We start from the raw sequence: 13,101 nt of genomic DNA on the forward strand, positions 1-13,101 counted from the left end.
GAGAATATTTACTGAACAAAGAGCATTAAGACTGATCTAACAAACCAGGCAAACAAAATGGTAAAATGTGAAAACAAATCCTGTCTTCTCAACACAATATACAGTAGAGCAGCATCCAGTTAAATAGATAACATATTCAACAAGTACGCCTTCCTCACCTTCAATACAGCTTCACCAGTTTTCCAGCTGTCCTTTTGAACCACTACACTATACACAGAACTGATCTTCCCCCAAAACTGCAAACTGTATTACAGACAAGTACCAGGATTTTTGGGACCACTGCTCAAAGCAGTTAGATGCCTGCCATCTCCAGTAAATACTTAGCGAGTTCCACACAGCTCAGCATTATCATCTTCACCTTGGAAACTGTCCCATGTCAGAGCAATGCAGCTCTCACCTTGCGTCTCCAAGGGTTTACAAGAAACCCATACCACTGTGCTGATGCTTTGATGCTGAAAGCATCTTTCTTCAATTGCTGAGCACCAAGAGAAGGGAAAGAAACAGCCTAGCTCCCTTGCACCAGACAGAGCCTTTGTCATTCCGACTTCATGTGAACATGTGTTAATACTGCAGACTCAGGTACACTTCGCTGACAGATAAAAGAAGAGAAGATTCACCATGACATGGAAACCTACAGCAGTAGATAGAATAGTAAAACTGGAACCATACAAATGAATTCTGACACTTGTCACATGCTATGCCCAGCCCTATCAAAGCCTGGAGAGCTTGTTTTCCGCAAGCGCTAAACATGGGAAATACTGGCTTCTTGCATTTTTGCTCTGTACAAACCAAAAGCAGGTTCTTTCCTGTCAAAGCTCCTATCCAGTCTGAATCAAGACAATGTAAACTGAATTACAATATGTAAATTTATCTTAGTATATCAATCAGACCTGAAAACAGACAATGAAATTGGTAACACACTTGCTCCACCGACAGCTATTGTAGAAATACTAGCTGAGGTAACAAACACCAAGTTCAGATCATTTCTGTTCACACTTTTTGGATATGGCTGAAGTCTATTTGAAAAGATTTAATTAGTGAAGATAGGGATAAAGATCAGAGATAAAGTTTCTTCAATTTTAATCATCTTACTCCTCAGCTTTCTCTATAGCTTCCAAAGCCTACCTTAACAGCTTTTTGCAAGTCTTGAACCAAAAAATCAGTAAGCCTAGGCTTGAACTAAATCAATGTGCTGGTTTTGGTTGGGTTAGAGTTAATTTTCTTCATAGTAGCTAGTATGGAGCTACATTTTGGATATGTGCTGAAAACCGTGTTGATAATACTATTGCTGAGCAGTGCTTACACAGAGTCAAGGCCTTTTCTGCTCCTCACACTGCCCTGCCAGCGAGCAGGCTGGGGGTGCACAAAAAGTTGGGAGGAGACACAGCCAGGACAGCTGACCCCAAGTGACCAAAGGGATATTCCATACCATATGATGTCATGCTGAGCAATAAAACTAGGGGGAAGGTGGGCCGCCAGAGAGGTTGCTGCTCTGGGACTGGTTGGGGATCCATCGGTTGATGGTAAGCAATTGTTTTCATTTGCATCACTTGTCTTTCTTGGGTTTTATTTCTCTCTCTTTGTTATTTTCCCTTTCATTACAATTATTATTATTATTATTATTATTATTATTATTATTATTATTATTATTATTATTATTATATTTCAATTATTAAACTGTTCTTACCTCAATCCACGAGTTTTCTCCCTTTTATCCTTCCAACTCTCTTCCTCCCATACTGCTGGAGGGGGAGTGAGCAAGTGGCTGTGTGGTGCTTAGTTGCCGGCTGGGGTTAAACCACATCAATCAAGTACAAATTCCCTCTGCAAACAGATGAATTTCAACACAGTTCTGTTGATTATGTGAGTATTAAGATCGAGACAAAAATCTGATTAATTCTGTTTGGTTTTTTTTTTTTTTAAGGATATTTAAGTATCACAAAAAAACACTGACGTTTTACAGCCAAAACACTTTAGTGACTTTTACTACATCCACCTCTATCTTAAAATGCACCAATTCACAGCCTGATGGCAACATTACATTGGAGAACTCAAACTCTGTTCCAGCTATACAATGGTATTTCCTTAGAACAAAGTTTGTATGTTCTTTTTAATGCCTTTAAAGGAATACAAAGTACAGTATTACAGGCTAAAAATACAAGTTAAGCAAGCAGATCATTTAGTCTGTCTTAGTTCTCCCTCTGTACACCTGGAATACGACTTGTTTCTTGCTTTTGCCATGCATCTTTTATTAGAAATCCCTCTCTGAAACTTTCACTGCTTCATTAAACATTAAACTTTTCACTATTAAGCATTTAACATGACAGTTCTCCTACCTTACCTGAGGACTTTAGGTATTATTGAAATACAAATGCACTTTAAAGCACAAATTGATGACAACACTTATCCTAACAGCTGCAGCAGGAGAAATGAGTTTAAGACAGTTACAAGCATTATCTACAAAGTGCATATTTAAAACAGTTTGCCAGGCCAAGTAAAAACGACACTATACCAATCAGGCACCAAACACCTTTAGGACAACTTCTGCAGAACTGGAAATATCTGAACTCCTGCTCACAAGTTATTACCCAAAGAAGCAGATGCCAACTGAAAGGTACTCTGACTTTTCAGACAACCTTCTCCTATTATCTACTTGATCCACCAGGAAGAATAAGTAATCCCCGCCATCAATACTTCCACCATTCTGAGATATAACAAGGGTGATCTCTGACATTCAGTTTTGTTCAGTATGTTTCCAAGTAGTCTACTAAGTTGCTGGACTAAGGAAAAAGGTAAACAATCTTCATTTTTTTCCCAAGAAATCTATTGATATTGAACGGAGTAACGCAGAGTTACAGGGAAACCCACTGTATCACTTCATGAATCCATTTTGCCCAAACATTACTCGAGTATGCTCAGAATTTTGTACAGCATGAAACTGGATTCATTGGAAACCCAGAAACTTTCCCATTACAAAGTAAGACAAAACAAAAAGGCACCCAAATGGTTTACAAGAGAAAAGAGAAAACATACTGGTGAAACAAAACTGTAAGCTTACCTTCTGCTTGGTGCTTTGCTTCACGCCAACATGGGATTGACAGCTGGACTAGAAAACAAAGAGGAATATGTCAAAACTAAATCTAGTTGGGAGAAAAAGAAAAGGTAAAAAAACCCACCACAAAGACTTCATTTAGACGTGCAGGGCTGCTTTTCAGAGTTCTTGTCACAAGGAAGAATTCACTGTCCCAGTATCTTTTCCCTACCCCTCATCCACATGTTAGTCTCCAAACAGCACTAAGAGCTCAGTCACACCAGCCAGACAAGCAGAAGGACACAAACAAGCAGGTCCCCATGGGAACTTGCCTGCACAGTGCAGGTCTGCAGCTGTCAAGCACACCACAACTGCTTTAGCCCCCCCGCCGCAGTGGTCAATTGGACACAACTGGAGCACTGTCCTGCAACTGCTCTCTGCATCTCAGCAACTAGTGTCAAAGTAACAGGGTGCAAAGTCAAGTCTGTATCAAGTTAAAACACCATTGCTTTCATCCCTATCCCTATATCAAGAGGAGGCATCAGAGCAGCTCAGAAGCAACTGGAATGCACTTACCAGCTCAGATACGTGGAATTAAATATATTTTCAGGTAAGAATCATGCAAGGCAGAAGGGAAGCTTGCCTAGACAACACTCTTGATTTCTTTTCTTTAAGACAAAAGAACTTCATGATCAGAGAAAATTCAATCAAAGGAAAAAAGCCATTAAGGAAACACAAGCAAACCCAGAAGCCAGTAAAGGATATTGAAATAGGAACAGAATAGAAATCTCTTAATTGTGTTTTGCCTCCTCTCTAACAGAACATTTAAATTCCATGAGTCCACAAACCCTGAGGGTTAACATTTTGCCGCTGCACAGGCCTGAAATTCCCACTAGCCCCAGGTTAAACATATATACCCAAAGGCGGGATGTAAAAATAATTTTAAGACAGCTAATAACATGCACCTTGAGATTGTCTTTTCAGAACTGGTTCCAACAGGTGTTTCATTACAGTCTGGCAAATCTTAAACCAACTAAAAAAAAGAAGAGGCCATCCAAGTAATACTATTCAATACTATGGCTGGGGTTAAACCACGACAGTACTTTTTGGCGCCCAACATGGAGACTCAAACCCATGACCCAGGGATTAAGAGTCCCATGCTCTACCAACTGAGCTAGCTGGGCCCAAAAAGGACTGTTGTGCTTTAACCCCAGCCAGCAACTAAGCACCACACAGCTGCTTGCTCACTCCCCCCACCCCAGTGGGATGGGGGAGAGAATTGGAAGGGTGAAAGGGAGAAAACTCGTGGGTTGAGATAAGAACAGTTTAATAATTGAAGTAAAATGAAATAGAATAGTAGTAATAATAATAATAATAATAAAATAATAATATACAAAGCAAGTGATACACTATACAATTGGCTCACCACCTGCTGACCAATGCCCAGCACGTCCCTGAGCAGAGATCGCTGCTCCCCTGCCAACTCTCCCCAGTTTATATACTGAGCATGACGTCATATGGTATGGAATAGCCCTTTGGCCAGTCTGGGTCAGCTGTCCTGGCTGTGCCCCCTCACAGCTTCTTGTACACCAGGCAGAGCATGGGAAGCTAAAAAGTCCTTGACTAGTGTAAGCACTACTTAGCAATAACTAATAACATCAGCATGTTATCAACATTGTTCTCATACTAAATCCAAAGCACAGCACTATACCAGAGACCCCACCTGCAGTACCGTGTCCAGCTCTGGGGACCTCAGCACAGGAAGGACATGGACCTCTTGGAGCAGGTCCAGAAGAGGGCCACAAAACTGATCAGAGGGAAGGAACACCTCTGCTATGAGGAAAGGCTGAGAGAGTTGGGGTTGTTCAGCCTGGAGAAAAGAAGGCTGCAGGGAGACCTTATTGCAGCCTTTCAATACTTAAAGGGGGCTTATAAGAAAGATGGGAACAGACTTTTTAGCAGGGCCAATAGTGATAGGACAAGTGGTAATGGTTTTAAACTAAAAGAGGGTAGATTCAGAGTAGATATAAGGAAGAAATTTTTTACAGTGAGGGTAGTGAAACATTGGAACGGGTTGCCCAGAGAGGTGGTAGATGCCCCATCCTTGGAAACATTCAAGGATAGTCTGGATGGGGCTCTGAGCAACCTGATCTAGTTGTAGATGTCCCTGCCAATTGCAGGGGGGATAGACTAAATGACCTTTAAAGGTCCCTTCCATCCCAAAACATTCTATGATTCTATGATTCTATGAAAATATGTAACTCTTCTTTACCGAAGGACAACTGTCAAGTTTTTCCAGTGCACAAGTGAGAAGTAGGAATACAGCCCAACTTCTACCTACTTCTGTACACTCTGAGTTTGAGTGTAATATTTGGTAGACCTGCAGAGTACTTTGTACCAAATGTGACAAAGTCCTCTAACAATGATGCGTTTCACTCAAGAGGGACTAAAGTTTGACTGAGACAAGATCGCTAGCATTTGATATAGTGAAACGGCTTCACCAGTTCATCTTTGATCCTACAGCACCACATGTTCTGTAGCTAGGCATTGTGATAGTACCACTGGCCCTTTGTATAGGCTGCAAACAAAACCAGGACTCGCTCCCTAAAAAGCAGTACCTAGCTAGAGTGGATTCTTTACTGCTAGCATTCTGTAAATGTACATTTAGAATTAAGTGCTGTAACAGCATCTCATTTCAACTGGAAATTACAGGCAGTGTTTAAGATAAGAGAAAGGTAAATTAAGCAATGACATGGGAGGGTGTTTAAGGAAAACTGGCTAGGAAGATTACAAAGACACAGAACAAATTACTTCTCTCACTAGATGAATGGAGAAGTCCAAATTGGAATCAGTACACATTATTTCAGTAACAAATTGAGAACGTTACAGGCCTGTGTCCTAATGCCTTATGAAATTATGTGACAGGCATTCATACATTTAGAATAAATCATTTTTATCATTTTTTATTAGTTAGGCATCCACAAATTTTAAATGCAACCTTATCCAATTGGCTCTTATGCATCACTCGTCTGGTCAGGAATGAACACGGCACACCAGAAACTTTTCATCAAAAGCATGTCTGCTTCTTCAGTTCAGCCAATACAGTTGAAAGTATTCCAATTAAATTGTCTTTTCAGAGTTAAAAAGTACTGCTAAGGCTGCAAATACTCCTTAGGCATGGCACAAGTGTGGTCCTTCTCTGAGAAGCTTGAACTTAATTCCTGTGGCCCTCTGCATACTTTAGAGAGAAACACTACATTTAAAAAGTACATTTTTTCCTATTGGAATTCCAGTTGCCACTATGCCCACTGAATACTATTTCACAACTTGAATGCATTTGTAACACTTGCTTGTTTTGAAGATGCAAATCAGACTACAGAGGGGACTCCAGCATAAGGTACTGTTCCCATCCCTGGAGGTATTTGAAAGATGTGCAGATGTGGTGCTTAGGGACATGGGTTAGTAGTGGACTTGGCAGTGCTAGGTTAACAGTCGGACTTGATGATCTTGGTCTTTTCCAACCTAAATGATTCTATGATTCTATAACATGAAATACTTGAAAATCTTCTCTGCGCTATTGCACATTTGAGTGTCTAAATTAACAAAGAAAGAACCTTCAGCTCATCAGGCCCATTCCACTTCAACTGATCAACGCTCTACGCTAATACCGAATATTCTGTATTCATAGAATCATAGAATCATAGAATCGTTAAGGTTGGAAAAGACCCTTAAGATCATTGAGTCCAACTGTTAACCTAGCATTGCCAAGTCCACCACTAAACCAATGGTGGTGGAGTCAAATCCAGCTGGTGGCCAGTCACGAGTGGTGTTCCCCAGGGCTCAGTACTGGGGCCAGTCCTGTTCAATATCTTCATTGATGATCTGGATGAGGGGATCGAGTGCACGCTCAGTAAGTTTGCAGATGATACCAAGTTGGGTGGAAGTGTCCATCTGCTGGAGGGTAGGAAGGCCCCACAGAGGGACCTGGACAGACTGGACCGATGGGCTGGGGCCAACTGCATGAGATTCAACAAGGCTGAGTGCTGGGTCCTGCACTTTGGTCACAACAACCCCATGCAACGCTACAGGCTGGGGGAGGAGTGGCTGGAGAGCTATCTGGCGGAAAAGGACCTGGGGGTGTTGGTTGACAGCCGCCTGAACATGAGCCAGCAGTGTGCCCAGGTGGCCAAGAGGGCCAATGGCATCCTGGCCTGTATCAAGAATAGTGTGGCCAGCAGGACCAGGAAGGTGATAGAGCCCCTGTACTCGGGCACTGGTGAGGCCGCACCTCGAGTGCTGTGTTCAGTTTTGGGTGCCTTACTACAAGAAGGACATCGAGGTGCTGGAGCGTGTCCAGAGGAGGGCAACGAAGTTGGTGAAGGGTCTAGAGCACACGTCTTAGGAGGAGCGGCTGAGGGAACTGGGGTTGTTTAGCCTGGAGAAGAGGAGGCTGAGGGGAGACCTTATTGCTCTCTACAACTACCTGAAAGGAGGTTGTAGCGAGGTGGGGATCGGTCTCTTCTCCCTAGTAATGAGTGATAGGACGAGAGGAAACGGCCTCAAGCTGCGCCAGGGGAGGTTTAGGTTAGACATTAGGAAAAACTTCTTCACCGAGAGGGTGGTCAAGCACTGGAACAGGCTGCCCAGGGAAGTGGTTGAGTCCCCATCCCTGGAGGTAAATTAAAAGATGGGTAGACGTGGCGCTTGACGACATGGTTTAGTGGTGGACTTGGCAGTGCTAGGTTAACGGTTGGACTCAATGATCTTAAGGGTCTTTTCCAACCTTAACGATTCTATGATTCTATGTTTTCCTACTACCTGCAAGTTTTGTTCACTACTTTTTCTGTGCAGAGAGTAGATGATTGTTCAACCTGTAGGCCTGATTTTGCCTTTATCTCTTTACACACAGCAGCTACTCAAATGAGTTGATATAGCAACATTTCTGCAGATGAGACCAAGTTCAATTTTACCGTGAGTGCGTCATCCTCTGCACAGCAGCTTTTCATAGAGAAGTCTAACAAGTAGCACACAGCCTGTACTAGAATCAACAGCTGCTTTTGGCAAGACAGCCGACACAATTTTAAGTCATTCTAACTGAAAAAAAAATCCACCACTTGAGCAAACTTCAAAAAAAAAGCAGGTCACTTACAGTTCACAGTAATCTTGCTCCTTATTTAAGCTTTTTGATCTCTCCCCAACTCTAAGACTGTTAGATGCAGTAGGAAGTTCCCTTTTCCTGCAGATATTTTCAGAGATTTGCAATTCACCTGCTTACTTGCCCCTGGATAAATTAATCACATGGACCTAAGCCTACAACTCTATATCCAGATGCCTAAGGAGAATAATTACAGACCATAACCAATGAATAATTATTTTAAGACCAGTTTACTAACAAAGCTCTTTAGTTTTACCCATCTTAGATTTTTATTTTACTTCCCTCTAGAAAAGGACTTGCAGTTTCATTCACCAAGTGAAAAGTCATTATCTTACCCTAGGTGTTTAACATGACTGACTTGGCAAAGTTGGCTTGTATTTCCATTATTGTTTTATAGAGTACAGGCATATCAATCCAGAAGACAAAGCATCTAAGTAAAGTGTCAATAGAAATACCCAGCTAAAGGTCACTTTTTCTGTGCAATGACGCAGCTAGATAAAGTTTGAAACTTATAGGTATCAGTACTTCTGATCAGGGTGGAAAACAAGCGGTCACAGGAAAGATGGAGAAAATTTTCTTCCTCATAATTTTGGGAAAGAATTTCTGGATGGTACTGGTTAATAGTGAAGCCCCCCAGTACCATACTATTGAGCTGGAATATTTAGCAATATCTTCCTTGCCAAAGCTGAAAGTTGTTTTTAAACTCCAGATGCAGGCAGTCTCAAAGTTTCCGCCTGCTGGCAATCAATATGCAAATAGTTATGTAAATAGTTGAGTCACACAGTTGTATTAGGGGGCTAGGTCAAACTTGACAGCTAGGTATTAATGTGTCTGATACAACTAATCTCGAATTAGCTGTGAAGTTAACACTAAGTAGCAGTAAAAAATATTTTTCATTCCCCCCAATTAGAAGCCCAAACAATTCTTCCTTCTTCTAGTCCTAATACTTTTCAACCAAGATTTATTTGGAGTAGTCCAGGCCCTGCATTCAGATTACAATTAAATTGAGAGTGTAATAAGGAAAGCTTGTTACACTTGTGCTAAGTAAATCAAACTAGTAACCCAATTAGACTTTTTAATATGCTTGGCTTTGAACCATCATTCAATCGTTCTAGTCACATCAAGATCTCAGGAGGAACTTTTGTTTATGCAAATGCAAGGTATTTATGTATGAGCAAATGCAGCATTCTCCTGTGTTTAAACTTTTCCAATATCAGACTTGCATATAATTAAGACAATCACAACACCCTCTGATAGCTCTCTAAACCAGTTCGGGTCACCAATGAGGCAAGATTATATAGCAGCAAGGAAAATCCCTGTTGCAGCTAAAACAGTACAGTGTTTTGATCAGTTGCTTCTATGGAACCAGTTTCACCATTTGGCCTAACAACATTTTGCTGAACTTCTGTTGTAACGACAAAACCTAGGGACAACTCGTGATCTGGCTTGGGATCTCCTATTGCGCTGATATGGACTTTACCATAGAAGAAGCTGCAACTCTCACAGGTTTCAGAAATGCAGGTTAAGATGAGGTACTTCCACAAACTCCACTGGTAGGTCTCCTGTATCAAACTCTGCTCTTAGTTGCTCTAATTTCTAGGGCTTTCATGGCTATCAATAGCTACAATCAACTCATTTAACAGCTTCCATAAAGAAAAAAAAGACGGGTCATTGTCATAGGAGAATCTCTCTTGGGAGAGAGATATGCAGACTGGACCCACTTTTTAGGGAAGTCTGCTGCCTCCCAGGGGTCCAGGTTAAAGATGTGATGAGAAAACTTCTTACCCTGGTACAGCCTTCAGAGTATTATCCGTTATTGATTTTTCAGGTAGGCAGCGATGAAGTTGCAACAAGGAGTCTGAGGGTAATCAAAAGGGACTTCAGGGCCCTGGGATGACTGGTTAAGGAGCACAAGTAGTGTTCTCTTCTGTCCGTCCAGTTGCAGGGAATGATGAGAAAAGAAACAGGAAGACCCAGAAGATCAATACCTGGCTCCGAGCCTGGTGTCACTGGCAAAATTTTGGGGGTTTTGATCATGGGTTGGTCTACATGACACCAGGCCTGCTGGCAACAGATGGGGTACGCCTGTCTCAAAGAGGGAAAAAGACCTTCATGCAGGAATTAGCAGGACTCATTGAAAGAGCTTTAAACTATATTTGAAGGGGGAAAGGATAAAACTAGGCTTGCTAGAGATAAACCTGGGGGTGGCACGCCAGTCTTTGAGGGATGGTGTACTAGCAGCGTCCTTTGGTCTGCCATCTCAGTGGAGGTAGGGGATGGAGATCCATGTGGTGGCAAAGATGCAAGAGTTATTGATGTGTTAGAAACCAGTTGCAAATGGAAGCACCTGAGAACGGTTGCATAGGAATTAGGGCTTCTCCCCTCAAAAAGGTGGAGAGATCAGTAGCCCAACTAAAGTGCATCTACACCAATGCATACAGCATAGGCAACAAACAGAAGGAGTTGGAAGCCATTGTGCAGCTGGAAAACTATGATATAGTAGCATGGTGGGATAACTCACACAACTGGAGTGCTGCAATGGATGGCAATGGATGGCTAGAAACTCTTCAGAAGGGGTAGGCAAGGAAGGAGAGGCAGTGGGGTAGCCCTGTATATTAGGGAGTGTTTTGACTCTTTAGAGCTTGATTATGGCAGAGTGTTTATGGGTAAGAATCAGGGGTAAGGCCAACAAGGCAGATATGGTGGGAGTCTGCTACAGAACACCCAGCCAGGATGAAGAGGCAGATGAAATATTCTGTAAGCAGCTGGGAGAAGTCTCATGATCACTAGCCCTTGTTCTCGTGGTGGGCTTCAACTTACCAAATTTCTGCTGGAAATACAATACAGCAGAGAGGAAACAGTCTAGGATGTTCCTGAAGTGTGTGGAAGATGATAACTTCTTGGCACAGTTGGTAAGTGTGAGCCAACTAGGGAAGGCACCCCGCTGGACCTGTTGTTTGCAAACAGAGAAGAACTGGTGGGTGATGTGATGATTGGAGGCTGTCTTGGGCATAGCAATCACAAAATGATACAGTTTTCGATTCTTGGAGAAGTAAGGAGGGTGGTTAGCAGAACTGCCACCTTGGACATTTGGAGAGCAGACTTTGGCCTGTTTAGGAGCCTGGCTGACAGAGTCCCTTGGGAGGCAGTCCTGAAAAGCAAAGAGGTCCAGCAAAGCTAGACGTTCTTCAAGAAGGAAATCTTAAAAGTGCAGGAGCAGGCTGTCCTCATGTGCCAAAAGACTAGCCGGTGGGGAAGAAGACCAGCCTGGCTGAAGAGAGAGCTTTGGCTGGAACTCAGGAAAAACCAGAGAGTTTATGATGTTTGGAAGAAGGGGCAGGCCACTCAGGAGGACTACAAGGATGTTGTAAGGTTACGCTGGGAGAAAATTAGAAGGGCCAAAGCGCAACTATAACTTAATCTGGCTACTGCCATAAAAGACAATAAAAAATGTTTCTATAAATACATTCACAACAAAAGCAGGGCTAAGGAGAATATCCATCCTTTATTGGATGCGGGGGGAAACAGTGACAAACGATGAGGAAAAGGCTGAGGTACTTAATGCCTTCTTTGCCACAGTCTTTAATAGTAAGACCAATTGTTCTCAGGGTACCCAGCCCCCTGAGCTGGAAGACAGGGAGCAGAATGAAGCCCCCATAATCCAAGGGGAAATGGTTAGTGACCTGGTATACCACTTAGATAGACACAAGTCTATAGGGTCAGATGGGATTCATCCAAAGGTACTGAGGAAGCTGGTGGAAGCTCTCACCCAGTCACTTTCAATCATCTATCAGCAGTCCTGGCTCACCGGAGAGGTCCCAGTTGACTGGAAGTTAGCAAATGTGACGCTCGTCTACAAGAAGGGCCAGAAAGAGGAACCGGGGAACTACAGGCCTGTCAGTCTGACCTCAGTGCCAGGGAAGGTTATGGAGCAGATCATCTTGAGTTCCATCACATGGCATGTACAGGACAACCAGGGCGTTGACCCTGCCTGGATGCCAGGTGCCCACCAAAGCCACTCTATCACTCCCCCTCCTCAACTGGACAGGCGAGAGAAAATGCAACAAAAAGCTTGGGGATCGAGAACATTCACCAATTACTGTCACAGGCAAAACAGACTTGACTTGGGGAAATTAGCTTAATTTATTACCAATCAAATCAGAGTAGGGTAATGAGAAATAAAACCAAATCTTAAAACACCTTCCCCTCACCCCTCCCTGCTTCCCAGGCTTAACTTTACTCCCGATTTTCTCTATCATCTCCTCCCCCACAGCAGCACAGTTCATCACACGTTGTTTCTGCCGCTCCTTCCTCCTCAGGGGGAGGACTCTTCACACTCTTCCCCTGCTCCAGCATGGGGTCCCTCCCATGGGAGACAGTCCTCCAAACTTCTCCAACATGAGTCCTTCCCATGGGCTACCATTCTTCACGAATTGCTCCAGTGTGGGTCACTTCCACAGGGTGCAGTCCTTCAGGAACAGACTGGTCCAGCATGGGTCCCCCACGGGGTCACAAGTCCTGCCAGAAAACCTGCTCCAGCATGGGCTTCTCTCTCCATGGGTCCACAGGTACTGCCGGGAGCCTGCTCCAGCGCAGGCTTCCCACAGTGTCACAGCCTCCTTCGGACATCTACCTGCTCCAGCGTGGGGTCTTCCACAGGCTGCAGGTGGATATCTGCTCCAGCGTTAACCTCCATGGGTTGCAGGGGGACAGTCTTCACCATGGGCTGAAGGGGAATCTCTGCTCCGGTGGCTGGAACACCTCCTCCCCCTCCTTCTTCACTGACCTTGGTGTCTGCAGAATTGTTTCTCTCACATAGTCTCACTCCCCTCTTTGGCTGCAGAGGCACAGGTTTTTTTCCCCCTCTTCTTGAGTATGTTATCACAGAAGTGCTACCACCGTCACTGACTGGCTC

General features: G+C 43.4%; 1 protein-coding gene and 1 non-coding gene across 12 annotated transcripts in view; both read right to left on the minus strand.

Annotated features, from left to right (window-relative positions):
• Positions 1 to 13,101, minus strand: part of RASGEF1B (RasGEF domain family member 1B) — a 220,412-nt gene that overhangs the window by 167,808 nt on the left and 39,503 nt on the right. For 10 of the 11 annotated variants that reach the window (XR_015699942.1, XM_087737308.1, XM_087737304.1 and 7 more), the window contains exons 2-3: positions 3,059 to 3,106; positions 1,688 to 1,824 (exon numbers count right to left, since the gene is read on the minus strand). The gene's annotated coding sequence lies outside the window, so the exon portion shown is untranslated. The remainder of the gene's footprint in view (positions 1 to 1,687; positions 1,825 to 3,058; positions 3,107 to 13,101) is intronic. The other variant, XM_087737301.1, reaches the window with a different exon arrangement.
• TRNAK-CUU (transfer RNA lysine (anticodon CUU)) lies at positions 4,142 to 4,215 on the minus strand. The gene has a single exon. It is a non-coding gene; the product is annotated as a tRNA-Lys (tRNA).

Source organism: Nipponia nippon, unplaced genomic scaffold, assembly GCF_047370975.1.
Source record: "Nipponia nippon isolate SJK-2023a ecotype South Korea unplaced genomic scaffold, ASM4737097v1 scaffold_6, whole genome shotgun sequence".
Classification (NCBI taxonomy): Eukaryota; Metazoa; Chordata; class Aves; order Pelecaniformes; family Threskiornithidae; genus Nipponia; species Nipponia nippon.